Raw genomic sequence first — 27,196 nt, 5'->3', positions numbered from 1 at the left:
CTAATGGAGTTTAATTCTAAAATGTTTAATATTATGAAAATATTACATATTATATGATCATTATAGAAAATTAAAAATATAAGAACATCAGAAGCAAAATAGTCAAAGTCCACCTAAACCCAATTAGAAGTGAATACGATTCATCTTGATTTGCGTGTTTCTAATCTTATTATTATCAAATTAATAAACAGCTTTCAGATATTCTGCTTCTCCCTGTTACTAGATCAGGATAATGTCATTTATCTACAGGCATCTCCTACTTACTCAGTTCAGTATTGATCAATAAATATTTTAGACTTCCATTCAAAACACTTCCATTTTTCTTTTGCCCATATTCTTTTTATTCAGTGCTGCCTATTTTCAAGTACACAACACTTTGTCAAACAAATTCCAACATTAGGTTGGATACAGTTGGTATCAAAGTAATAATACACATTGCCATTCCTAATCCTCACTTTGTTGATCCTGAAAATTATTTGTAAGAATAGAAAAATACTGGATATTTCAAATTAAGTCTCATTTTGTTGCTTACACACGAAAGATCGGAATTAACCAGCATAACCATTACAAGGTGATTGAGCAAATGAATAGATGGAAATTATTATAGAAACTTTACTGCAGTTCATCAACCATTGTGGTCATTAGGCCATAGGAAAATGCAGTGTGATAGTACCCTTGTCTTCTTTTCCATCTGTTGTCTCATATCCAAATAACAGTGGATAGACCTTATGAGAATATGAAGTGAGATAAAAATAATTTTTGGCTTTTCAATGTATCTTATTTGCTCTAAGAGGTATTTCCCCAACTTTGATGCAATAATTATTGTCACAAAATTTGACTTTATTAAAGACCATTTTAAGGATCTTTGCAGCTGACAGCAGTGACTTTTTTTCCTCCTACAAAGTTTCAACTGACAGTCTTATTGTCTCTGATTTTCCCAAATTAATGACATAATTAGTCACCAGTGCTTTGGCTGTTCCATAGGGATTTAGTAAGCAATGAGTCATATGTTGGGGAACACTTCAACAAACAGAATGTTGGCAGAGAAAGATGTATGAATCAGCTAGGAAGAAATACTATTCTATCATTGAGGATCTTTCTAATATTAGATATCACAGAAAAATTTTCATATAGATTACCATATGAGTGAGCCAAAATCTCAAGGAACAAAAAAGCTTAGTATAATTATAACTCCTTGCCATGATTTAACTTAAAATTTCTTTACTTACTTAGTAATTCTATAAACAAGAATCATTTCTATTAAGGATACCAAGAGTGTTCATATTGAATCAGAACATTTAGAAGAAATAATTGAGCAACTCACATGTAAAACATCATTAACCAAACTAAAATAAAATGTGAGGGCATAAACTTAACCAGAAATGTTTAAAACCTATATATAAAAAAACTAGAAAACACTTCTGAATGACACAAATTTGGATTTGAGCACAGAGAAAGAAATGCCATGCTCTTGAAAAAGCTTCAAAATCATAAATGTGCCAGTTCTTTAAATAAACTTACACCTCTTATGTTATAACAAAACAATATTTTCTAGAATTTATTTTTCTGGATTTAGAGAAACAGACAAATTTACTTGGAGGAATAAAAAAGCAAGAATAGCTAGAAATATAAAATCAATGGAATATGGAGTCAATACAAAATATTAAGCAATTCTTAAAGCTTCTATGATTAAAATGAGTATATAAATACAGATAGATTAAGATCATATAGAAAATCAAGACATTGACAGATATGGAAAGGTGGTATATAATGAAAACATTTCAGGTCAGTGAGGGGGAAATGTTAACTGGAAAAGAATATTAAAAAGGCGGTGAACTCAGTAAGACAACAAGAAGCAACTCATAGAAAAATAACTGGACTGGATTAAAAAGAAAATATTTTAGACACTTCAAAAACAAAATATTCAAATAACCAATAAACTTATTAAAAGGTTTTTATTTATATTAGTTATCTGAAAAAATAATTCAAACCACAATGAGATGTAATTACGTGTCTTTTAGAATCCTGAATTTGAAAGGAATATTTTGGAATTCTAAGTTGAAGAGAAAATGCAAAGTATTGATGAGAATGTTGACTAATTAGAACACTCGTAAATTGATGTTATTGGCATAACTTAGTTCAAATAATTTGGATACAGGTATGTATTAGGCCCCAAAATTCTGCTTGTAAAGGTGGTTTCTCCAGAAATGCATGCATATATATAGCTAAAAAAAATGTGTACTCATGAAAACACTTTTCAGAATAACACCAAAATAACCCCAAACTGTGGGCCAAAAGTGGACTAAAATACTTTAAAGAGTACAGTAAACAAATAAGTTGTAATATGATCACCTAATAAAATATTAAAGAGAAATAAATGTAAGTAGTTTCATTTGCAGGTCATATAATCTATTAGTCTCACAAATACAATATTAAGCAAAAAAATATGGCTCAAAACACTGCACACACTATTTGATTCCTTACTGGTAAAAGTTAGAATAGTGTTATGTTAGGAGGGATGGGTGGAAATCAGGTGTGTGACTATTACATTTTCTTATTCTGGATGATCATAGTATTTTAAAACTCATTAAGCTTTAAACTTATGTGCATTTAAACATGTGTATACAATACTTTAATAGATTCAAATCAGTAAGAAAATATAAAACTGATGGAAAAATAGCTTGAGCAAATGAACAAGTATAGCAGAAAAGGGCTACATATAGTTTAAAAACTTGAAGAGATGTTTAATCATACGCATTTAAATTGAAATACCATTTTCATGTTCCAAAATTAAAATTATTAGAAATATGATGGTATACAGTGATGGTAATATGGGAGAAAGGAAACATCCTAGGCAATTTGGCTAAATTTTCTGAGAAAGATCTAGGCAATATGCCATTAAGATTTAATGTGAACAAATGGGAAATTTGCCCACATAAATAAATGGAAAGATACTCTATTTTTCAAAATTTAATCTGAAAATACCTAAGCCCTTGATATTTTTTCTGAAACTGGAATGTCCTTGTGGTCATTGGGTTTTAGAGACATAATTTTCACTGTGATGGTCATAATTTTAAAAAGTTGCATCATCCATTTTTAGTTAACATATACTGTAGTAACTTATCACATACCTATGTAATAGAAAAAGAGTCAATTCATCTAAGGACAGACATGAAAATGACAAATACATATAGAGATAGAAAGGTATCTTGTGCATTACACTGAGACAGACAGTAGAAATAAACAATTTACATGGGTTAATTTATTTTAATTAAGATATATAAGTGGTTAGATAAATGTTAAATAGGTCAGTATGTAATTACAGTAAATGACAAATTGTTATGTATGGTACATTTGCAGGCATAACACAGACATTACATTTTGGAAAACTGTGTTCTATACAACAGTGCCAAGTCTAATGAAAGTAAAGGGAAGAGGAATTCAGCCAAAGTACCAACCCCTGTTATCCATTCCTTGAGAAAGGAACTTCTTTATACACTCAAAAGAGGGGATTCTTTTTAAATTTCTTTGTTTCCAGAGGGGCATCTTCGTACACATACACATACACACACACACACACACACACACACACACACACACACACACACATTTACATTATATTTAAATGTGTGTGCGTGATATATGCATGTATTTATTTATTTAATATATATGTGTTATCCAGGTCCTATATAAGAACACACACACGCATTTTGAATCAAACACTCTTTCGTATAATTTCAGCGACAAATGTATGCAATAAATGAGAATAACTTTCCAAAAAGCTATTCAAAAGTATAATTTTCAAATAAAATATGTTTATATGACAACAAATGATTTTTTATAAATAATATATTCTGCATTATCAATCTGCCACTGGTTTTTATTAAATAAAAAACCCCATGAGTTTGTATGCTCTTAAAATACATATAACATTTGTAAGAATAGTTTTTATGTAGAAATAATTATAGTTCACTATAACTATGTTAAAAATAGACATAGCCAGGCAAGTCACTCATGCCTGTAGCCCAGCACTTTGGTAGGCTGAAGCGGGTAGATCACTTGAGGCCAGGAGTTCAAAACCAGTCTGGCCAACATAGCGAAACCCCATCTCTAATAAAAATACAAAAATTAGCCGGGCATGGTGGCACATACCTTGTAATCCCAGCTACTCAGGAAGCTGTGGCAGGAAGATTGCTGGAACCCGGCAGGCAGAGTCTGCAGTGAGACAAGATCATGCCAGTGCACTCCAACCTGGGTAACAGAGTGAGACTCTGTCTCAAAAAAAAAAAAAAAGAAGAAAAGAAAAAAAATAGACACAGATGAAGGGTGTCTTTGATTATGCAAATAGGTTACCCATCTTGTACTCACTGTGTTTATTTCAATAAATGATCCACAGAATATGCTACTTTTGATTTATAGTTTTCTTCTCCTTCACAGCTGTGGACTAGGAAAGTATTTCTTATTATTTCTGCTGAGGAGTAGCAAAAAATTATGAGCCAGAAGGAAGACCACTACAACAAGCAAAATCTCTGAGTAATCATAAAATGAAGAACTATTTCCTGTTGGGATTCATTGTGAAGAATTTGATTTTAAATTCTTGGTGTTGGCATTTTACTTTTAAAATTTAGCTTTCTTGCCTATTCTGAAATTGTCAAAAATTCAGAAAAACGATCATGATCATTTGCTTGCTGATCAATGGAGACCTAATGATTTTTAGGCTGTGAGACTACAGTAATAAGTAAATAATAAATAAATAAAGTTGATACTTCCTTCTCTCAAGGGAAAGTGAGCATTTTTCTCATAGTCCTAAATCACCAGATCAAGGGATATATGTAATACTTGAGTGTTGACATTTTATTAATTTTTATATTTAGAGCTGTAAAGTTGAAACAAATGGGTCAATGTGATATCCCATAAAATATTTTAAAAACACAAAAAAGAAATATCAATAAAATTTAAACATAAATACAAAAAAACCCTGAGCTATAGAAAGGGAAGTATCCTCTAAATGCCCAAGTTGAAGGTAGTCCTCTTAGAACAATAAGAAGCAGTGTTTGATGGGAACGTGATTTTTCAAGTATTTTGAATTTTCAAACTCACCACATTAACTGAGTAAAATGAAAAAAATATATAAACTTCCTCTGAGGCAGAAAAAACGTTTGGCATTTTCAAGATAGAATTATAATAAAAATATCTCACCCCAATAGAGTACAAAGAAGCATCCTTAAGCAAATAGAAGGCATCTACGGAAATAGCACACTGAAGTTTGAACTAATAAATTATTCATTTAAGATCCAGAACAAGACAAAGTGTCCTCTTTCACTATTGTTCTCTCTACTGTATGGGAGGAATTAACCAGTGAGACAAATCAAAGAAATAAGTAAAACATACACAGTTAAGAAATGAAAAATCCAATTCTCAATTTTTAAACAACTCCATTACCTATACATAAAATTCTAGTGACTGTAAAAATCAACTGCTAGAATAAACTAGTAATTTTAGCCACATCATAGAAAAAAATAAGTCAACCCATTAACTTATTTCTATATGTTTTCAATGAGTAATTAATGATAAAAATCAAATCCATGTAAAATACTAACAAAAATAAAATATGTAGATATGTTTTTAACAAATTACATGCAAGATCTCTCTAGGAAACCAGCAAAAGTGTTGGGAGATGTATGAAAGTTCTAAATAAATGGAGTCACATACAATAATTGGTGGTTTTGATGTGTGTCCCTGTCCAAATCTGATATAATGTAATCTCCGGTGCTAGAGGTGAGACCTGGTGGGAGGTAACTGGATCATGGGGTGGATTTCTCATGAGTGGTTTAGCATCATCCCCTTAGTATTGTTCTCACAATAGTGAGTGAGTGAGTTCTCATGAGATCTGGTCATTTAAAAGTGTGTAGCACCTTCCCCTTTCACTCTCTTGCTGTTCTGGCCATGTGACGTGCCTGTCCCCCTTTGCTTTCCGCCATATTCATAAGTTTCCTGAGTCCTCCCAGAAGCCAAGTAGATGCCAGCATCATCCTTCCTGTGTAGCCTGCAGAACAGTGGGCCAATTAAACCTCTTTTCTTCATAAATTATTGAGTCTTCTGTATTTCTCTATAGCAATGCCAGAACAAACTAATACAATAATCATGGCTTGAAATTTCAGTGAATTTTAGCGTGTGTAAAAGGTTTTGGTTTTTCCAAATTAATCATTCTAGAAATCCTCACCATAATCACAAAAGATATTTTTGTAAATTGACACACTAATTTAAAAATGTACATTACATCAGGAGAGCAAAAAACAAATGATAAAAAGCTGAAAAAAAACTTGGAATACTCACTTCCTAACACCATGCAATAATTTAAAGCTATAGTCATCAAGAGAATGGGTCATCAGCATATGGATAAACAGAGTAATGGAATGGAATAGAGTTCACAAATAGATCCATGCTTATATGAATAATATAATATCAAAGATACTGCAGTTATTCAAAGAGGAAAGATAATTTTATTTAACAAAGTGTGCAGAACTACGAGATAAATGTGAAGAATATGAAGAAAACAAACCTCAAGTCCTTCCTCACAACAAAAGCATGAATGAGTTCAAAATTAAATGAGTCCAAAATACATTATGGATCAATATGTAAAAGTGAAAGCATAGTCTTCAAATATAAAGCACAGAAAATGTCTCAGTAAACTACCTGAAAGCATTTCTTTTTATCCAAACTATGTGAAGAAATTTCTTTTTATTCAGAAAGCAATAATTATATGATAAACTATAGAAATGTATAAATATATTTATACTTTAATGTTTATTTTTAATTACACAATTATATATACCGTTTATTATGAATAAGTGCAAGAACATATAAATATATTGTACAACATAGAAATGAGATAACAGTATAAACTATTTAACAGATGCTACACAAAAATGATATAATAGCAAATAAGCAAATGAAAAATTTAATATCATTAGTAATAAAAAATAAAATGAGATAATTATACACATCTACTAGAAAAGCTACTATTTTAAAAATTGTGTTACCAGTATTTGGCATAGACGTCAAGAAACCAGAATCTAGAGTTTGTATACATTGACGGTGGGAGTGTAACACAGTATAGCTACTTTGGATAACTACCTTATGTGTACCAATTCTATCCCTAGGCATTTATCCTAGGGGGGAGAAAAGCGTAGGTCTATAAAAAGGCTTGCACAAGTGCCTTTATTCATTATTGTCAAAAACAGAAACCATGCAACTGTCCACCAAGAGCGGCATTCTCAAGTTCAGCACTGTTAGCTGTTGAAGTGGCTTAATTCTTTGTTGTGGGGAGCTATCCTTTGTGGAACTGTGGCCTGTGCACACTCTATGCCCTCCTCCACAAACCTCTGATAACCAAAATTGTCCCCAAATATTGGAAATGTCCCCTGGCAGGTAAAATGTCCCTCATTTGAGAACCTCTGGTCAAGAGTTTAGTAAATAAATTATAGTGGTATGTCTATGAAATGAAATAATATGTAACAATAAAAAACAATGTGCTACTTAAACATGCAACAAATTGTTCAATCTCAACAATTATGCTTAAGGAAAAAAGACAAAAATAATTCATACTCTGTAATTCTACTGATATATAATTGTAGAAAATAAAAACTAATATATGGTAATAAAACCAGATTAGTATTGGATTGACGATGTGTTGACAGTCAAAAGAAGAGGCATAAGATCACTTTATAGAGTGATAGTACAAGTATATACGTATGTTAATGTTTAAAAATTTCACACCTTAAAAATGTGCAGTATACCAGATGTTAATTATATCTCATAAAGCTATTAAAATTTAATCTCAAAATTATAGCTTTATTGCATTTTAGGGCATTATCCAATTTTGAATCTAATCCAGTTATCATAGCTTAATGCAGTATTATGAAAATAATGCCTATAAAGATCCAGTTCCTCAAACACCCTTGGAACCAATTTTGTCACCTATATTAGTTACCTTGGGCTGCTATAATAAAGTACCACAAGCTGTGTGTCTTTAAGCAACAGAAATTTCTTCTCTTGCAGTTGCGGAGGTCAAAAGTCTGAAAACAAGGTGTCTGCAGGACCAGCCTCCTCTGGATGCTCTGGGTAAGAATCTTTTCCATGCCTTTCTCTTAACTTCTGATGTTGCCATCAGAACTTCAGATGGTGTTCCTTGCCTTCTATTAATATTAATACATAAATCCTTTTCAGTCTCAGCTTCTGTCTTCACATGGTCCTCTCCACATCCTATCTGTTTCTCTTCCCTCTTCTGATAAAGATAAACCACGTTATTGTAACTCCCACCTAAAGACATCATTTTAGCTTGATTACATCTGCAAAAACTTTGTGTCCAAATAAGGTCTCATTTACCTTATGTGTATAATTAGGGGTTAGGGCTTGAACATATGGGTTTGGGGAGGCGAACACAATTCAGACCATGACACTCATTGTTTCACTCATTAATGAGTTAAAGGTGCTTTGATATTATTACATTTGAATGAGAGTGGTTTTTAAAATTACACTTTGTCACGTAGTTTATTCCACCCTGATGCTTAAAGGGAGTCACCTGCCTCAGCCAATTAAACTATGTTGTCTCTGCAGTGCGTTTTATCACAAGAACATGACCTTTAAGCACAAGAACACCTTGTATTCCACCACTAAAAACAGAGAAATGAAATCTACCTTCACTGCTTCCCTATTTCTTTCCATCTTTACTGACTTGGTATTTTGTTGTTGCTGTCATTTCTGGTTGTTGATCAATTTTCATTTCTATTCTTATTTTGCTGATAATTCTTATAAATCAGTGCTGAATTTTGTCAAAATATTTTTCTGCATCTCTACAGATGATCATTTTATGTTTTTGTCCCTGTGATAATTTGGTGAATGTCATTGATAAATTTTTAAATAATGAATATCTTTGCATTTAAGATAATATTTTTCACTGTTAATGTTATCTCTGAAATGAAAGCTAAACCTAGCCATGGGTATTAGAGGTGCATGATTTTTAAAATTGTATAAAATTAGATATAAAAATACAAATAAATATATATAATTTTAAAACTATGTTAAAATGTAAATGCCAAATGATAGAGCACTAAATGAAGCTTATAATATTAAATACAATCTTTAGAAACTCTCTTGCAGTGCAGGAAAAAAATAGAACTGAAAACAAAGCAGAAGAAATCACAGATATAAAATTAAAGAGGATGTAATTAAGCACCTGAATTCCAACATCTAGCAAAAATCTAAGAATTTAAATATCATGCAAATACAGACTAAAATACAATATAAAATAAAATTTCCTGAGCTAATTTTTAAAATACTGCTTAATTTGTAGATCAAAATGCAGACTAATTTTCTGACTATATTACTACAAAAACCTTCTATAAATATTTTTTAACTAAAATTATAAGAAAAACATCGTAATAAATATGTAAGATTAATATTTTCATTTCTGAAGTATAAAATGTCTGGATAGACTTGAGCTTGTTGCTTTAGTTTTATATGTAAAGACTTGAAAAATTCTATTTTGTTTTGAAAAATATTTTGAGCTAAAAATGTATTCCACATTTGTTAGGAATGGAAGTCTTTAAAATATGAAATATTTCCAATTGAAGAAAAATAGTGAAAATGAACTTTATCTGAATAAGATTAATGAAAATTATATGTTGAAAAAGTAAAATAGTTATGTGTACTAACAGTGACTACTAACCCAACAATATAAAATTAAGTAAAAATATTATTACCATGTTAAATACAAATTAAAATTAATTATAAAAATAAGATCTATGATTAAAGTATTAAAATAAAATGAGACTATTCACAAATTTAAAAGCAAATTGGTGAATGACGTATTTTTTGAAATAATAAATTCTTTGGCATATTTTGTATTTTTTATTACAAATGAAAATTATTTGAAATATTTAAAGGAACAAAATATTTGCAGCTCTATTTTATTGAGAAAGTAATTACAAAACAAAAACAAGGAGTTTTTGTAATTACAAAAGAATATATTAATAATATTATTTAGAATCACAAAACCAGAAAAGCTTTATATTATTTCTAACAATAAGTGTAAACCATCCAATTTTCTGAAAAGGGGTGGAAATAAATATTTAACAAAGAAGATGTTATTCTTAAATTGTAATATGTACATTGCCTAAAAATAAAAAGGTAGTTGAAGATATATTGTGAACAACAAAAAATGAAGAGTTGATAATATTAATGTGCGAAGGAAACTCATAACATATTGTACTAATTATAAATCAGTGTATTGACAAAACCTGAGTCCTCAATTATTATTGACTGTTATTGACATATTAATGATAGAATATTAAATATAGAATATAATAAAGCAATTTAGAATAAAAAAGAGAAAGTGATAGACATGAATAGAAACAAAATGCAACTGTTCAATATTAAAAGCCTTTCTAAATTGTTCGTGTTTTCTAGTGACCTGTTTCACTATGCAGTGTAGACTCAGGTGTCTAGATTTTAGTTGCAGATAAGCACAGGTAGTATTTTCCAGATCTCAGAATGACTGGTTACATAAAAATAGGCCATAAACCATATATTTCATTCTTATGGTTGACAAACCTCTAATTCACCTGAAAATATTAAAAAGAAAGACGACAGATGTGACAGTGGTTGGAAGTTGAGGATAAGAAGAAGTTGGCAGAAATAAGGTTTCTTCTTTTGGACAGCAATGCATGATAAAAAAAAATTAAACTAAATTCAGCTCATTTCCACTAACTGGGACTTATTTAGAAACTTGAAGAAAGTCCTTGAAGAATTTCAATTGAGGAGTAAATAGGGGCCAATTTATTTCATAGTGTGGACTCTCAAGACAAAATACAGCAGTGCTTCTCAAAGTTAAACAGTATATGAGTGACCTGGAAATGTTATGAAGATGTAGATTTAATAGGGCTGGAGAGAAGTCTGAGATTCTCAATTTCTAGTGAATTAAATTACAAAGAAGAGGAGAAAATAAGGTTATTGCTTACTTTGTATACATTCACAAACACAGGCTAATCGAATAATTGTTTAAAGTATTGCTCTGGTAAGAATTAAATTACATATTTCATAGGAAACATTTTCTTTACATTCGGATTTTATCTATTATTAGAATAATAATAGAATCTTGACTTTATGTAACTCTATATTCCAAACAACTAGAAACTTTTCAATAGCAATTGTTCACCATTTAATAACACTTTTCCAAGATATCTAATGCACTCAAGGACAAAATAGCTGCCTTCCAGTGATTTCCAATTTATTCAATTTTCAGGCAATTTGTCTGCCCACACAATGACAGATTATAGTTACATTCTTGCCACGCTCTGAACAGCTAAGCCAATTGTTTTCAATCTTTTTTCTTCAGCAACTCCATCTCTTAAAGCACTTCAGAGTAGTTCCTGAAAGGATTCCTCTTTAGTTAAATAGCTATACAGCTCTCCCATCATCCAAAATAATCAGTGAAGAGATAGCAATATTTTTCATTACATTAGGCCAAGTTCCATTGCTTCCTTCATCTTGTAATCTGATCAGAAACACCACTATAGATCCAATAATTGAGTTTAGAGTTTCAGAGAATTTAGGGTCACAGAACATCTATGTCTATTTTGTAAAGATTATTGCATATTACTGAAATAGCTAGTCAAACACTGCAGTCTGCTTAAAGTATCAAAATAGAAATGTTGAATGCTGTGTCTGCACAGAGTTCACTTAAGCAAAGAATCTACTAGGCTTTTAAGTCTGTTAATGCAAATTCCTGAATACAGTTGACCCTCCATACCCCCATTATGGGTGGATTTAACCAACCATGAATCAAACGTATTTGTTAAAAGAAATACCAAAAATAATTTTAAAAAAGAAATACAACAATAAAACAATGCAAATAAAAAACAATCCTTGTAACAATTATGTGCATAGCATTTATATTGTATTCAGTATTGTTAATATAAGTAATCTGGAAGTGATATAAAGTATACAAGAGGGTGTGTGTAAGTTATATGCAAATACTAGGCTATTTTATATAAGAAACTTGAGCATCTCTGGCTTTTGCTATGAAGGGATGATGGTGGTAGGATTGGTGGTGGTCCTGGAACAAATCCCCAGCAGGTACCAAGGGGGACTGTAGACCCCAAAGCTGTTTATGAATGAGTCACAGCAGCAGGATTGAGGTAGGAATGCTCCCCACAGAAAACATCAACCACCTGTTAATTTTTGAATCTGCTCCTCTCAGGCATGGCTTCAAATGCTGTAACCTGGAGATTCAACTCATTTTCATGCTGCTAAGTAGGAATAGGTGATTCAATTCCCCAAGAAAGTGACAGAGGTCCCTGAAATAGAGACTTAAAGTTACATCATTTTCTTTTTGCTCGGTGGTATCCTCTCAGAAAAGCCTTTTATAATATTTCTAATTCATTTACCAGATTTATAGAATCATCAAATTGTCTCTCAATGTGTTTTTCAAATATTTTGTGAAGTGGCTAGGGTAACAACCTATTGTTCGAATGTATTTTGTGAAGTGGCTAGGGTAACAACATAATGTTTGAACGTATGTTCGAACATATGTTCGTATTTAAATACAAATGTATTTTGGTTGAGTGATTACTCAAGGTCACTGAGGAATCCACAAGGTTAACCTCTTGACTCTAGAACTGTTGTTATATAGAGATACATAAATACCTGGTTTAATATGATAGGCTTAGCAAGCTATATTTAATAAATAAGGTCGTAGTAAAACAACACACATGTATTTATCCACTTATTTAATTTTGTTTTTCCATTTCTTCTGAACATAAGTTCCTGAGGACTCGGGACTTTTTTCACAGTTCATTTTTGGATTCCAACATCTAGCCAGTACTTTGCAAAGAGCACTGAATTTGAAATAAATTTCTCAGTTAATGATTTGAATCATATAAAATATTTAGTAAATTTGCAAACTAGTAACCATGTAAAGTGATTAAAACAAACATACTAGAGGGTAATAATCCCCTGTCCCTTGCCTTCTTCCTTTATATCCATTTCATTCTTATTCTTGTCTACCTCCCCTGCCCCACCCAGGGAATGTGGTTAGCCCATCAACTGCAAAGACGGTTCTCATATAATATTGTTCTGATGGATAATGAGACTCTGAAAGTGGAACATAAACAGATAAAACAAAAACAAACAGAAAAGAACCCAAAAACCTAAACTCAACTTCAGTTAAGGCAGAAAATATCTGTTCAGCCTAAACCAGGCATACTCAACTTCCTCTTCTGTTAGAAGCCTGATCCTACTTCAGTCTGGAACCACCTAGTCTTCAGGTTTGCCTGGTGCTCACCAGCTGAAGAAATCCTTTAACGACCTTTATTCTGTCAAGTAAATTGTTTTCTTTTGGCAACTTGCATGTTGTTTTTCAGGTTTTCATTTTTTTTTTTTAATATTTAAAGTCATATTTTCTTCCTTTTATTCACTTTGCTGGTCTTTCTCACTTTAATTTTTTTTGCCTTGTTTTGCATTTGTTTAACATTTTTGTAACTTATCTCTTTTATTTTGGAAATTATTCACATTATCAGTTTTCTTTTGCTAGGCAATTTTGATATTCTAATAAACATTATTAACATAAAATATAAAGTTTATTAACACCAAGCCCAAACAATACAAAGTCTTAGGGCTCTTTAATTGCAATTATTTAAAAATATTTGCTACAAATTGTTCATTATGCTATATTTACGTTGTTTTTCTTATTCCCACAAATCACATATTGTTGGTGTGTTTGTTAAATAAAATTATGATTGCTTATATATATTTTTTCACATCCTTTCTTCTTCTAATATTTTGGAATTTACATCCAGTTAATTATCCTTTATTCTACAGTGTATACTGTAAAAGTTACTGTCTGAACATGTTACTGTCTGAACTATAAAAGTTACTTGTCTGAAGATGTCTCTATTTTGATGTGCTCTTGAATTCTAAATCTAATTGACATAAAATTCTAGATTTGCCGTTATCATTTATCAGCTCTTCAAAGATATTTCACAATTTTCTGACTTTCAATATTTTTGTTGGTAAAAATGGTGATTTTTAATTGGCTTGCATATTCTGTTTTGGATATTCCATTGTTTCCTTATAATTTATTTATTTATAAGGAAACTTATAAACAAATTATAAGGAAACAATAGAATATCCAAAATAAAGAGAATAGGTATGGGTTCATATACATAATTCTTCAGAATCTACTAATTTGTGTCTTTCTTCTTTACTTCTGTAAACTTTTCAGCTACTATATATCAGAATATTTCTTAACTTTTTTTATATTCATTCTGAAATTTCTTGCTGAAATTTGTTCAAAAGGTGAGTTAACGGAGCTATACATTTTTAGTGTCGTGTGCTCTAAATTGCAAAATACATGTATTTTTATTTCAGACAACTTGAGTAACATTTGTGCAAATGTTTTATATATATGGACTTAATTTCATAAATTTAGGCATGATAGACAAATTTAAAAATGTATAAAAATCATGGGCAAACATGAACATTCTATTTTTGCTACTATAAAAAAAATAGCAGACTATCCAACTATTTTATGATACTCAACGATACATCTTACTAAAGGGTCATGACTCTTGCCTCTCAGGGTCAGTTTGCAATAGTGAAAGCAAGAGAAAGTCATGGAAAAAAACAGGGAGAGGGAAAATATTAAGCGCTAGAATATGTACATTGTTTTGCTTGTATAAATTTAGAACATTCAACACATCTTTACAATGAATATATATAAAATACCAATGGCATGAGGAGAATTAGAATAGAAATAAATACAAGGATTCCTTCATGATAACTTAAAAATATCAGTGAAGGTTTGTACATAAAATTTAGGGATTTGAATTATTACCTAATACAATTCTGGCTATAATATCACTAAAGGATTGTAAACGTCTGCTGGGAAACCTATGGGAAAAAATGCAAGTGGAACTGGTGTCATACAAACACATTTTCTAATGGGAAGCTTAACTGGTGAAATGTAAGTTGGAAACATTACAAAATTTAGGTCTATGGAAATGTTTTCCCAAATACAATCTTTTCTTGTAGGATAGGAGGTTTTACTGTGATATATTATTTCTGACAGCCTCTTTTTTTTTTAAAGCAAACAAGCAGAATTAAGTGAATTAATTATCATATCTAACCTTTTAGTACAAATTACTTTCCCTTGGAATTACGTAACTGATAATTGCACATCCTTAGATGTGTTTGAATCTGAGATTTACTCTAAACTCCGAGAAAAAAAAGTGAAATTTTGTTTCCATTGTGACACCTTTATTTCCTTTATAAGTTTTCAAAATTTCTTAAAAAATATTTTTCCCTTTCATAATTTATTCAACAGGTATCTATTGTTAGGTGTTGGGAACACAAGACCTAAAACTCCTGACAAATATGTTCTATTTACAAAGTCAATTTGTGCATTAATAAATGCATATATAATACCAGACAAGATTGTAATGCTAACCAGTTTGACTTTGAGGCACAGCACTCAGAATGTAAATGCCCCTGGAAAAAACGTTGAATGTAAATGCCCCTGGAAAAAGAATGTAGTTGGAAAAAGCATTCTGAGGTAAAATTATGCAATATTGGTATGAATAATTATAGTGACCAGAGGTTCACACATTTTTGTGACATGCCATTGGTAGAAAAAGAGCCATAGCTGAAAAAATATGGCAGTCATAAGATGTCAGTGGAAATGAAGACAAGGATATCTTTTGGTCAATTTTCTTGAAAACATTGGCTTTTTCAACAGTGTAGTTTATTTAAAATTTAGTCCCAGTTCTTAGCAATTATTTATATAAATCCAGGGTCTTCTTGAATTAAAAAAAGTCAAAAAATAAAATATTTTAAAATTATGATATATACAATTCTTGCTCTCTCTGTCATATTTTTCCAATTTTTTGTCTGTCTTGCCTTTTCTTGCCTTTTCTTCCCTGTCCTTTCCCTTTCTTTTCTTTTCTTCTTGTTTTCTTTGTCTGGCCTTGCTTTGAGTTTCTTTTCCAAACGAATTCATTGGAGGTGATATTTTTATGCATAATATACACAGCAAATTTCTAGAGCCTCTCATTTTTTACAAATATTTGTAAGAGAAGGCTGTCTATTAACCCAATGACGTTGTCATAACCTTTTCTAAATTTCAATGACACTCAGTTTCTCGCAGCTATTACATTACTAAGTATATACTTCAGTAAAAATCTAGTCAGTTACAGGGCTGATGTCACTGATTACTCACTTGCTCATGCCAGAAGTTTAGAATGCATGCTTGATTCTTCACTTTCCTGTGGGTTTATGCCAATTCAATTTCAAATCTATTGATCTTATCCTCTAAATAACATACAGCATGCCTACTTTTTTCTCTCTCTCTACTACTGTCACATTAATTCAAAAGAAAAAGACTGATGATTCCTAGCTTCCTGGCTTCAGTAATTGGCAATGATGACATCACTACTGGAATGAGAAAACTTGGGGATAGTAACTGATATCTGAGGAAAATCAATCTCCAAAAATGTTCTCCCTGCTTGCACTTCCCACATCCCTTATTCATTTTTTTTTTTTCCCCAGCAGATTCTACTGTAGTGGAAATTTGGCCATATTTCTTCTCCTTTTAAAATTATTCAACGGATCTCCACGTCACATAGAATATAATCAAAGTCTTTATCTCAACCTTTAAGGCCATGTATAATTTGTCTATTGTTATCTCTTAATTTTCTCAAATCACTAGCTCATTATGGCAAGCAAAACTGCTCTTAATTCCTCAAAATGTTCCTGGCTTACACTGTTTCAGGAATGGTGCATATGCTTTCAAAGTCTTTTCTCCATCTTCTCTTTAGTAACCTCTTATAATTCAAGGTTCTGTTTAAATGGCACAACCTCACAGAAGTCTTCCCTATTCTACATGGATCTTCACTACTTATTTTCTGAGGCCCTTTTTCTTGTTGCTTTCCTGTGAAACACTTTTCACAATTGGAAATAATTTTATTGATGTGTGTGTTTATTTTCTTATCTATGTTAAATACAGTGGGGCCATCTCTCCCTCCTCATAATTGTATGTCTGATGCCAACACAGTGACTAGTAGGGAGAAGAAATTCAATAAATATTTTCTAATCAATGGATAAAATTTTTCAATGAATTAGTGGCTATATTTTTGACAGCATACCTCAGTTACAATCTACTCCAGATTGTATCCTTCTGAAACTATTATTTTAAATACAGTTTGAAGTACTTCTGCTTTTATTATTTTTCTTGTAAGAAAGTATCTTCATAAATTACTAAACATATAATTATATAAAGATGACTTCCAGTTTTGTCTTAGAAAATTATGCAGAAAAATCTATCTTACACATAAAAAGAAATAAATTTTAACTTACAATGTGAATTTTTATGATAATTTAAGAAGCTTTTTAATGAGCTTCAACACAAGGAACAATAATTAACTAGCTCTGTTTTGAAAAAAAGATTTTTTATCTCTTTTGGATTTTAATGTTTTCTGCAAATAACACTTTCTCCAGATGTCCTATATCCTATCTATTCTGTAAACTTTTCTTTTTCTATTATTTTGTTCAAACTCATCTGTACACAAACATACATTTTAACTACATTTCAGGGAGATGACCCTTTGTGTGGACAATATCATATTGTTGGACCACAGCTATGAATATGCTTCTGAGGATATTGCCAATTTCTTTTCCTAAGTATTACCTTGGTCTTAGTAATTGTTCTACTTATGCAGGATAAAAAGTGAAAATGCCAAGTCAACTGTATGATTAAATGTGTTCAAGAAACACATTTAGATATCTAAATGTTAACTTTATTAGAAATAGATTTTAGTAGTAATAATTAGTGATCACAATCCATATGCATGATAAAATTGATGAAAAAAAAGTTAGGTAAAAGTGAAATCTGCATATCTATGAAATTGTTTAAAATTTGTACAAGACAAATTTCTATTCATCCTTCTGATAATAGTTCAAATAAAACTTTCCCTGAGAAGCCTAGCCTGAATCCCTTTACTGAATTTAGTGACCCAGTTATTAGCTCTGCCTTTTCTTGTTAATAATCCTTGTAACAAGTTTTTAAAATGGATAATCTTGATAGAGTATAAATCAAATATATCTACATCCTTCTCCAACCATTGCCTTCAACCAACAACTCAAAGGTTTTCTTTATTTTAAGCTCTTTGGTATTAAATTCTAACCTGACCTAAAATCATTTGTTGGTGAAAACTTATTTGATCACCTTTGAACTACTGAGAGTTTTATTCTCCAAATACACTGAGGATATATAACAGAAATATATATTTTATCATGAGTTCTATCCCAAACTCTATGAGTGTTTCTGAATATATGATCTGTTATAAATTCCAATCTCAGGAGTTTCAGGTAACAGATGTTGGGCTTGAACAGCCCATATATGTGAAAACATTATACTCTTTATTTTTAAATTTGTTTAAAAAAATACATATTCATCTGATTTTGTTATCATTAAAAGTGTGATATCTCATCTTAAAAAGCCAGGCTTCTTTACATTCCATCAGTTAAATTGGAAATAACTTCCATTAAGTGGTAAGCTTGGCAGAGGCCAGGGACAATTTTGATTCTTCAGTGTTGCTATGAACATTGTCCAGTATTTGACACAAAGTAACTGTCTGCAATATGACTAAGTTAACAAAAAGAAGGAAGGAAAGAAGGAAGCAAAGAGGGAAGGAAGGAAGCAAGGAGGAAAGAAGGAAGGGGAGAAGGAAGGAAGAAAGGAAAGAAGGAAGGAAGGAAGGAAAAAAAGGGAGGGAGGGAGGGAAGGAGGGAGAGAGGGAGGAATGGTAAACAGATTTGACTCAATTTTATACCTGAACTTTAGAATATGACTGTATAATATGCATATTAATATTACATATGAATATTACATCCATATATATTCACATTGTACAAAAATTTAGACATTGTATATTATATATATAATATGCGTGTATGTACACTGCAGCATTATTGTATCTAGAAAAGAGAATTTGAAATGTGTGAGGTTGCTAAGATCTCATATAAATATGTAATCTCTTAAGTACCAAAATATTTTCTTTTGAAGAATTGTAAAATAATGTCCTGTACTAAGATCACAGAACAACTTAACAGGAGTCTTTATTGATTTTCCTTATTTTTATTATGAAGATTTTTTCAAACATAATGAAAATTTAAAAGAATATTTCACACAAGATTAATATAATATCCACCTATATTTAGTAATTGCTAACATATTACCATATATTACTCATTTCACTCTCTAAATATCTCTTTAGATGAGTAGAATCATGGATATCTGAATATTTTGGCCCAAAACATTTCAGCATGAAATTCCAATAAATTAGGGCATTCTCCCACAGTGCCAATGGGTAAGATTTATTTTTTACTGCTGGACTGAGACAGCTCTATAATTATCTCCCAGAACATCTGAAAGTCTGGTACTGATTCCTGGCCAAAATGAGGGCAAGATTAAATACAGTCTGTTTAAAGATTGAAACTCCTGTGGCTAGTTTACGTATTGATGGCTTACACCTGGTATAACCAGGCATGCAGCCTGACAAAATGTTCACCTGGAAATTTGGGAGACCTTGCTTCTAAGTCAAAATTCCTCACAAAATCTTGATGGATTGTATTCCAGAGATGAAATATGTCCTATGAAAACACACATACACAACACACAACACACACACACACACACACAACACAACACACACACAACACATGACACACACACACACACGCACACAGACACACACCCTTACAACCGTGGATAGAAGCACCTGAAATGTTTGCTGGAGCCTCTGGTGCTTGCCTGCCCTTGCTTTCTCTTACTTCGTCATCCTCTGCTGCTGTAGTAAAAGCCTTGTGTGCATATGCTCTAGAGTCTTATGAGTCTTTTCAGTATCCCAAACTGTGAAAACACTGACAATAATCATTTTAACAACTATGAAAATTTTATACTAATTCCATAATATTATCTAATATCTTCTCTATCTCCAATTTTTCCTAGTTGTTCACAATTCTCCCTTATATACTTCTAAAAAATAGTACCTCATCAATTTCATCTTTTCCATTTGTTTGGTAAGTCATCATATCATTTTGTCTTTTTATCTATAACAATCTCACCACTTTTTAAACTAAGATGGAATTTTTGAAGTTCAGGTCAGTTATTATTGCATAGAATGTTCTACATCCTGTATTTGTTTGATAATTTCCTGCTGGTGTGGAGTAACTTGCCTTGTGTTCCTGTATTTCTTGCACACTGGATATTAGGTTTAGAGGTATAACCACCCTTAGATTAAACATTTTTATGGAATACTTTTCAAGTGGCGTATTATTTATCACACATCAGAAGGTACATGCCAAGTTGTCCCATTATTTCTAAAACTAAATTACATTTTTGGTTCAAGTTTTTGCACTTCTAATTTTCTTTTGTAATTTATAAGTAACTGTAGGATGATGCTTTGTTGGTCATGTTATAATCTGGTGCTGATTCTCTACATTTTTGAAGTCACTAGGTCTGCTAGCTAATTATGCCAACTAAATTAAAATTGAAATGAAATTAACTGGTTTGATAGAGTAGCATTTTTAATCAGAGCTCACTTCTAACTAAGTGACCTTTACGCTAAATAAGGAGTAACTGGAAGATACTGGAGATATCAAGATTCAAAGGATGCTCTCTAGGAAGCAGCACAGCTCAAGGGTCCTGGCAAGTGGAACCAGGGACAGGACCCCATAGTGACTAAGGCTTCACTTCTCACCTCTGCTTCCATATGAGTGTGATGTTATTTTCTCCTATGACAGACAAGTTTATTTTTCACCATTAAAAGGTAGGAAACTCATTCATAACCAAAGTTGGAGGAGACAGTTATTTTTTTTCCCCAGCTTGCCTGTTAAAACCATAAAGAATGATTAATCTGCGTGGTGCTTGATGTGGCCCAGGGATGTGCTCAGACTCAGTCACGTAGGGGCAGGTGGTATTAACATTAGTTCAAACATGGAACCATGGCATGTGTTAGAAATAATGGCTTATATTAGAAACTGGACATAAAGTTAGTGTGAGTAAGAAAGTTTTTTTTTTTTTTTTTATTATACTTTAGGTTTTAGGGTACATGTGCACAATGTGCAGGTTTGTTACATATGTATCCATGTGCCATGTTGATTTCCTGCACCCATTAGCTCGTCATTTAGCATTAGGTATATCTCCTAATGCTGTCCCCGCCCCCCCCACCCCCCACCCCACAACAGTACCCGGAATGTGATGTTCCCCTTCCTGTGTCCATGAGTTCTCATTGTTCAATTCCCACCTATGAGTGAGAACATGCGGTGTTTGGTTTTTTGTCCTTGCGATAGTTTACTGAGAATGATGTTTTCCAGTTTCATCCATGTCCCTACAAAGGACACGAACTCATCATTTTTTATGGCTGCATAGTATTCCATGGTGTATATGTGCCACATTTTCTTAATCCAGTCTATTGTTGTTGGACATTTGGGTTGGTTCCAAGTCTTTGCCATATGTAGAAAGCTGAAACTGGATCCCTTCCTTACACCTTATACAAAAATTAATTCAAGATGGATTAAAGACTTAAATGTTAGACCTAAAACCATTAAAATCCTACAAGAAAACCTAGGCAATACCATTCAGGCCATAGGCGTGGGCAAAGACTTCATGTCTAAAACACCAAAAGCAATGGCAACAAAAGCCAAAATTGACAAATGGGATCTCATTAAACTAAAGAGCTTCTGCACAGCAAAAGAAACTACCATCAGAGTGAACAGGCAACCTACAGAATGGGAGAAAATTTTTGCAACCTACTCATCTGACAAAGGGCTAATATCCAGAATCTACAATGCACTCAAACAAATTTACAAGAAAAAAACAAACAACCCCATCAAAAAGTGGGCAAAGGACATGAACAGACACTTCTCAAAAGAAGACATTTATGCAGCCAGAAAACACATGAAGAAATGCTCATCATCACTGGCCATCAGAGAAATGCAAATCAAAACCACAGTGAGATACCATCTCACACCAGTTAGAATGGCCATCATTAACAAATCAGGAAACAACAGGTGCTGGAGAGGATGTGGAGAAATAGGAACACTTTTACACTGTTGGTGGGACTGTAAACTAGTTCAACCATTGTGGAAGTCAGTGTGGCGATTCCTCAGGGATCTAGAACTAGAAATACCATTTGACCCAGCCATCCCATTACTGGGTATATACCCAAAGGAGTATAAATCATGCTGCTATAAAGACACATGCACACGTATGTTTATTGCGGCACTATTCACAATAGTGAGTAAGAAAGTTACCTCAATTTGAGTCTACTAGAAGTTTCAGAGTGCCATTTCACATGGCCGCAAAGTTCAAAAGTTCAAAAAGAGACAAAAGTTTGACCAAGAAATCAGTGATTTTTTAAAAAAGAGAAATTGAGCTCAATCATGTTTTTTATATCTTCTACTGTACTAAAAGTTTTTTTCTCAATAATTGACTAAAAGTTCATTAACTACTGCACAGATGTCAATATTTAGAAATGTAATATGAACTTGCTAACTAAAAGTGAAATTATTTTATTGTTGGAACTAGCTATTGTTAGAAAGACTCATTTGCTTTTTATAAGAAAATTTTACATGTGATTTATAGATTTACAGATTATGACAATTTATAGATAATTACCTCATTAATTTATTGAATAACCTGACTAAATTACTTAGTCACTGAATTAGAAACAACCCAGCCTTAATACTTTGGGTCGAGGAACATTGACCAAATATATATTTATGCCACAGATTCCTTGAAATTTCTTACCAAAGTAAATTGTTTCATGAAAAATACAGAAATAAATTGGTAACTAAATAAAACATGTTCCATATTTCAACTTGAAAAATTAAAGAAATTCATAATTCTTAAAATCAAAGCAATGATCATTTGTTTCCTAATTATTATTATTGTGAATGTACTTAAAATTTTTGCTATGCTTTTAAGAAAGTTATACTTCTATTAAAAATTATTAAAATAAACAGCAGAGAGACTAACTTTTCAAAATAGTTTATCTGGGAAGAGCAAGGAACTGCAATTTGGGATATGCATACCGTAGTGAACCATAGGCACATTTGAAAAAGCTGGGGGAGCCAAAGCTTTTTTAAGGGTAAAAGGTGAAGTGCCCCATCAGACTACCATTGACATTCTCACAGAATTAGAAAAACCTATTTTAAATTTCACATGGAATCAAAGAAGACCGCATATATCCAAGACAACCCTAAGCATAAAGAACAAAACTGGAGGCATCACACTACCTGACTTCATTACTACAGGGCCTCAGTAACCAAAACAGCATGGAACTGGTACCAAAACACAAGTATAGACCAATGAAGGTGAACATAGACCTCAGAAATACACCACATGTCTACAACCACCTTATCTTTGACAAACCTAACAAAAACAAGCAATGGGAAAGGATCTCATATTCAGTGATAATGTGGGAAATCTGACTAGCCATATACAGGAAACTCAAACTGGACCCCTTCCTTACAACTTATACAAAAATTAACTCAAGATGGATTAAAGACTTAAGTGCAAAACCCCAAACCATAAAAACCCTAGAAGAAAACCTAGGCAACAACATTCAGGACATAGGCATGGTGGGCAAAGACTTCATGACAAAAATGCCAAAAGCAATTGCAACAAAAGCCAAAATTGACAAATGGGATCTAATTAAACTAAAGAGCTTCTGCACAGCAAACAAACAAACAAACAAAAACTTATCATTAAAGTGAACAAGCAACCTACAGACTGGGAGAAAATTTTTGCTATCTACCCATCTGACAATGATCTAATATCCGGAATTTATAAGGGACTTAAACATATTTACAAGAAAAAGACAGACAACGCCATCAAAAAGTGGGCAAAGGTTGTGAACAGACACTTCTCAAAAAAAGACATTTACGTGGCCAACAAACATACGAAAGAAGCTCAACATCACTGATCATCAGAGAAATGTAAATCAAAACCACAATGAGGTGCCATTTCACGCCAGTTAGAATGGAGATTATTAAAAAGTCAGGAAACAGTAAATACTGGAGAGGATGTGGAGAAATGGGAACGCTCTCACACTGTTGGTGGGAATGTAAATTAATTCAACCATTGTGGAAGACAGTATGGGCATTCCTCAAGGATCTAGAACTAGAAATACCATTTGACCCAGCAATCCCATTACTAGGTATATACCCAAAGGAATATAAATCATTCTACTAAAAAGGAACATACATATGTATATTTATTGCAGCACTATTTACAATAGCAAAGACACAGAACCAACCCAAATGCCCCAAACTGATAGACTGGATAAAGAAAATGTGGTACATATACACCATGGAATACTATGCAGCTATAAAAAGGAATGAGAGCATGTCCTTTGCAGAAACATGGATGAAACTGGAAGCCATCATCCTCAGCAAAGTAACACAGGAACAGAAAACCAAACACCCCATGTTCTTACTCATACGTGGGAGTCGAACATTGAGAACAAATGGACACAGGGAAGGAAACAACACAACACACACTGGAGCCTGTTGGAGGTTGGGGGGTGAGGGGAGGGAATTTAGATGATAGGTTGAAAAGTGTAGCAAATCACCATGGCATACGTATACCTATGTAACAAACCTGCGTGTTCTGCACATATATCCCTTTTGTTTGTTTTTTGAAGAAGAAGAAGAAGAAATTTAAAAAAAGGTGAAGTTCACGTAAGTTATTTTAAAATAAGCCTCTTTGGCCCCAGAAGCTTATTGCTGGTATGGACAAATACTCACTGGTGATACTGGCTATTGCTGGGAAGATGTCTTCATAGAAGCGTCATATCTAAAATTTTTGTAGTTTTCAGAGAGTCCTTGCAATAATTCTTTCAGAGACATCCATGCATGAAGGGCCCTCTTTTATACTCTCCCGGCTCCATTTTGTTGTGGTTTGACTTAAGTGAGTCAACTTCTTTCCTGGTAACTTTCACATTTCTCCCTTTTGACCAAGACTTTTTTCTGAAAGCATTGCTGATTAATCAGCCTATAGTTAGGTTTTGATTGTTTCTTGGTGCTGGAATGGACCTTTCCTTGTTAGTCTGATCCTGCATCAGAGATGAATGGCCAGCAACTAAGAGCAGATGTCAAAACCCTTTTAGTCACATTTAAGAAACAAAGAGGTTCAGAAGGAGTAGCTCTCAGGATAAATCTGCCTGGAGTTCATGGCTAAGTTCAATTTTGTCAGTTCCACAGGCATTGACTACCATTTGGAAGTTCTGGACTAGTGTTATTCTGTTAGATGCATCATTTCTGCAGAGGTTGGACAGGAAACAGATAAAAAGTTTAAAAAGAATGATGCAGTACAAAATTAATAGTAACATGATAATATTGTCTATGAATGTGGACCCAAAGGCAGCCAACTAATGAATAAAAAATCTATGTGAGACTGAGTGAGATCTGTTGTAGCCATAAAGCCTGTCTTGCTATTTTATGCAATTAGGTCTCGACTTCCCCAGAGAAATATATTCAGTTACAGCATGTAGTTATTAGCAATGGCACAGACATTCTTGTTCAACCAGTAGATAATTGAGAGTTATCTCATCCTGTTCTGTTGTGTTATCTATGGCTACTCAGCAAGATACTTTAATGAGCACTGCTGGGCGGCAAGAGCCTTTGCAGTGAAGCCTGCAATGAAACCCAAGGTGGCAAATAAGTCATTAGGGATGTTGCCATAGTTACCCACTGGGAGGACTAAAGGATCCCTTAGGTCATGTAAAGATGTGGGTTTGACACAACAGATCCAAAACTTCATTCAGTTACGGAAGCTACTGAATGTGAAATTCTAACCACAGCCTTATTCTGCCAAGTGAAAAATGTAGGCATAAGCAAGAAAAAAAAAATAAGAAGGATAAGAGTCCAGTTTTGTTACAATGTCTTGGGAAAAGCTTTCCACAGTGTGATGTCATCAACTTCTTACTCTGGTTTGTAGTTTGAATGTTCCTGGGTATAGCATGGGGCATTTTAGTCAATTCTCTTCGTAGCCCACACAATAGCCATGAGTCTTCTCTCTTGAAATTTACATGGAGTTTTCTGGCTCCAACTTATAGGACTTTAGGAACAAGGCAGTTTATGTTCTTAGTTGGAGAATCATAGCCAGATGTTGGAGGAAATTAGAATAATTAAGTGCCCTGTCTAATTTAGAGACAGATAACAAAAACTTGAAAACAACAAAGAAAACTACAATCTAATAACAGGTGTACTGCAGCTTTTCTTCAGAAACATAATTTTTCTCTCTACAGTCATCCCTATTTCTACTAAAGAGTAAGACTAATTTGTCTGCTGAGTAAGTTTAGTCTCATTAAACTTGGCATGATTATTGACAACAGTGTAGCAAGAAAAGTGATGAAACATGGGCTGTTTTTAAGTTTATTTTGCTGGAACTTTTGATAAGAAATCTCAGATTAGACTTTTAAAAGCCTTTCAAGGGTCAGAAGTCAAAGGAGAGCAAACATCAGACTTTGGCTGCAGTACCTAAAAATTTGCATGAATTTCTCTCTTCTTGAGGTTTCAATATATCTTGAGGTTCCTGACCTGTCAAGAAGTAAAAATGTTTATTCACTCACTGTGAGCTTGGGAGTCCTTGAAGCTAGGCATCCTATGCCTATTCTCAAATATGACATTCAAGTCAAACCCTTTATAATATAACCAATGTTTCTAATTCTATCCTTTACAAAGAGAATAGATTTTTATTTAATTTGTGCAAATAACTATGTTGCCATAAAATAAAAATATCAATAAGAGCTCTCTGAAGACTGCAGGCTCAGGTAGGAAGAAAAAATACATATTTCCATTTTTATTTATAAAAGTATACTTTACCAAATTGCTGTATGCTATAGATAGATTTTTAAAAGTTTTCTCAAATCTGGAAGACAAAAAATTAAAAAAACCAGCAAAATGTTAAACAAAAAGTCATTCAAAAATATTGCCATCAGTTTTTTTAGTCCCATTCATTGAACTTATTCTACTTGATCTGGGTTAGATGTTTTAAGAAGCCATCATTTCTTTATTAGAGTTCTGGAAATTCTTTCCCAGTACAGTGGTATAATCTTAAACTCATAAGAAATCT

This window comes from Hylobates moloch, unplaced genomic scaffold (genome assembly GCF_009828535.3).
Source record: "Hylobates moloch isolate HMO894 unplaced genomic scaffold, HMol_V3 SCAFFOLD_17, whole genome shotgun sequence".
Classification (NCBI taxonomy): Eukaryota; Metazoa; Chordata; class Mammalia; order Primates; family Hylobatidae; genus Hylobates; species Hylobates moloch.
This window is presented reverse-complemented; position numbering follows the sequence as displayed.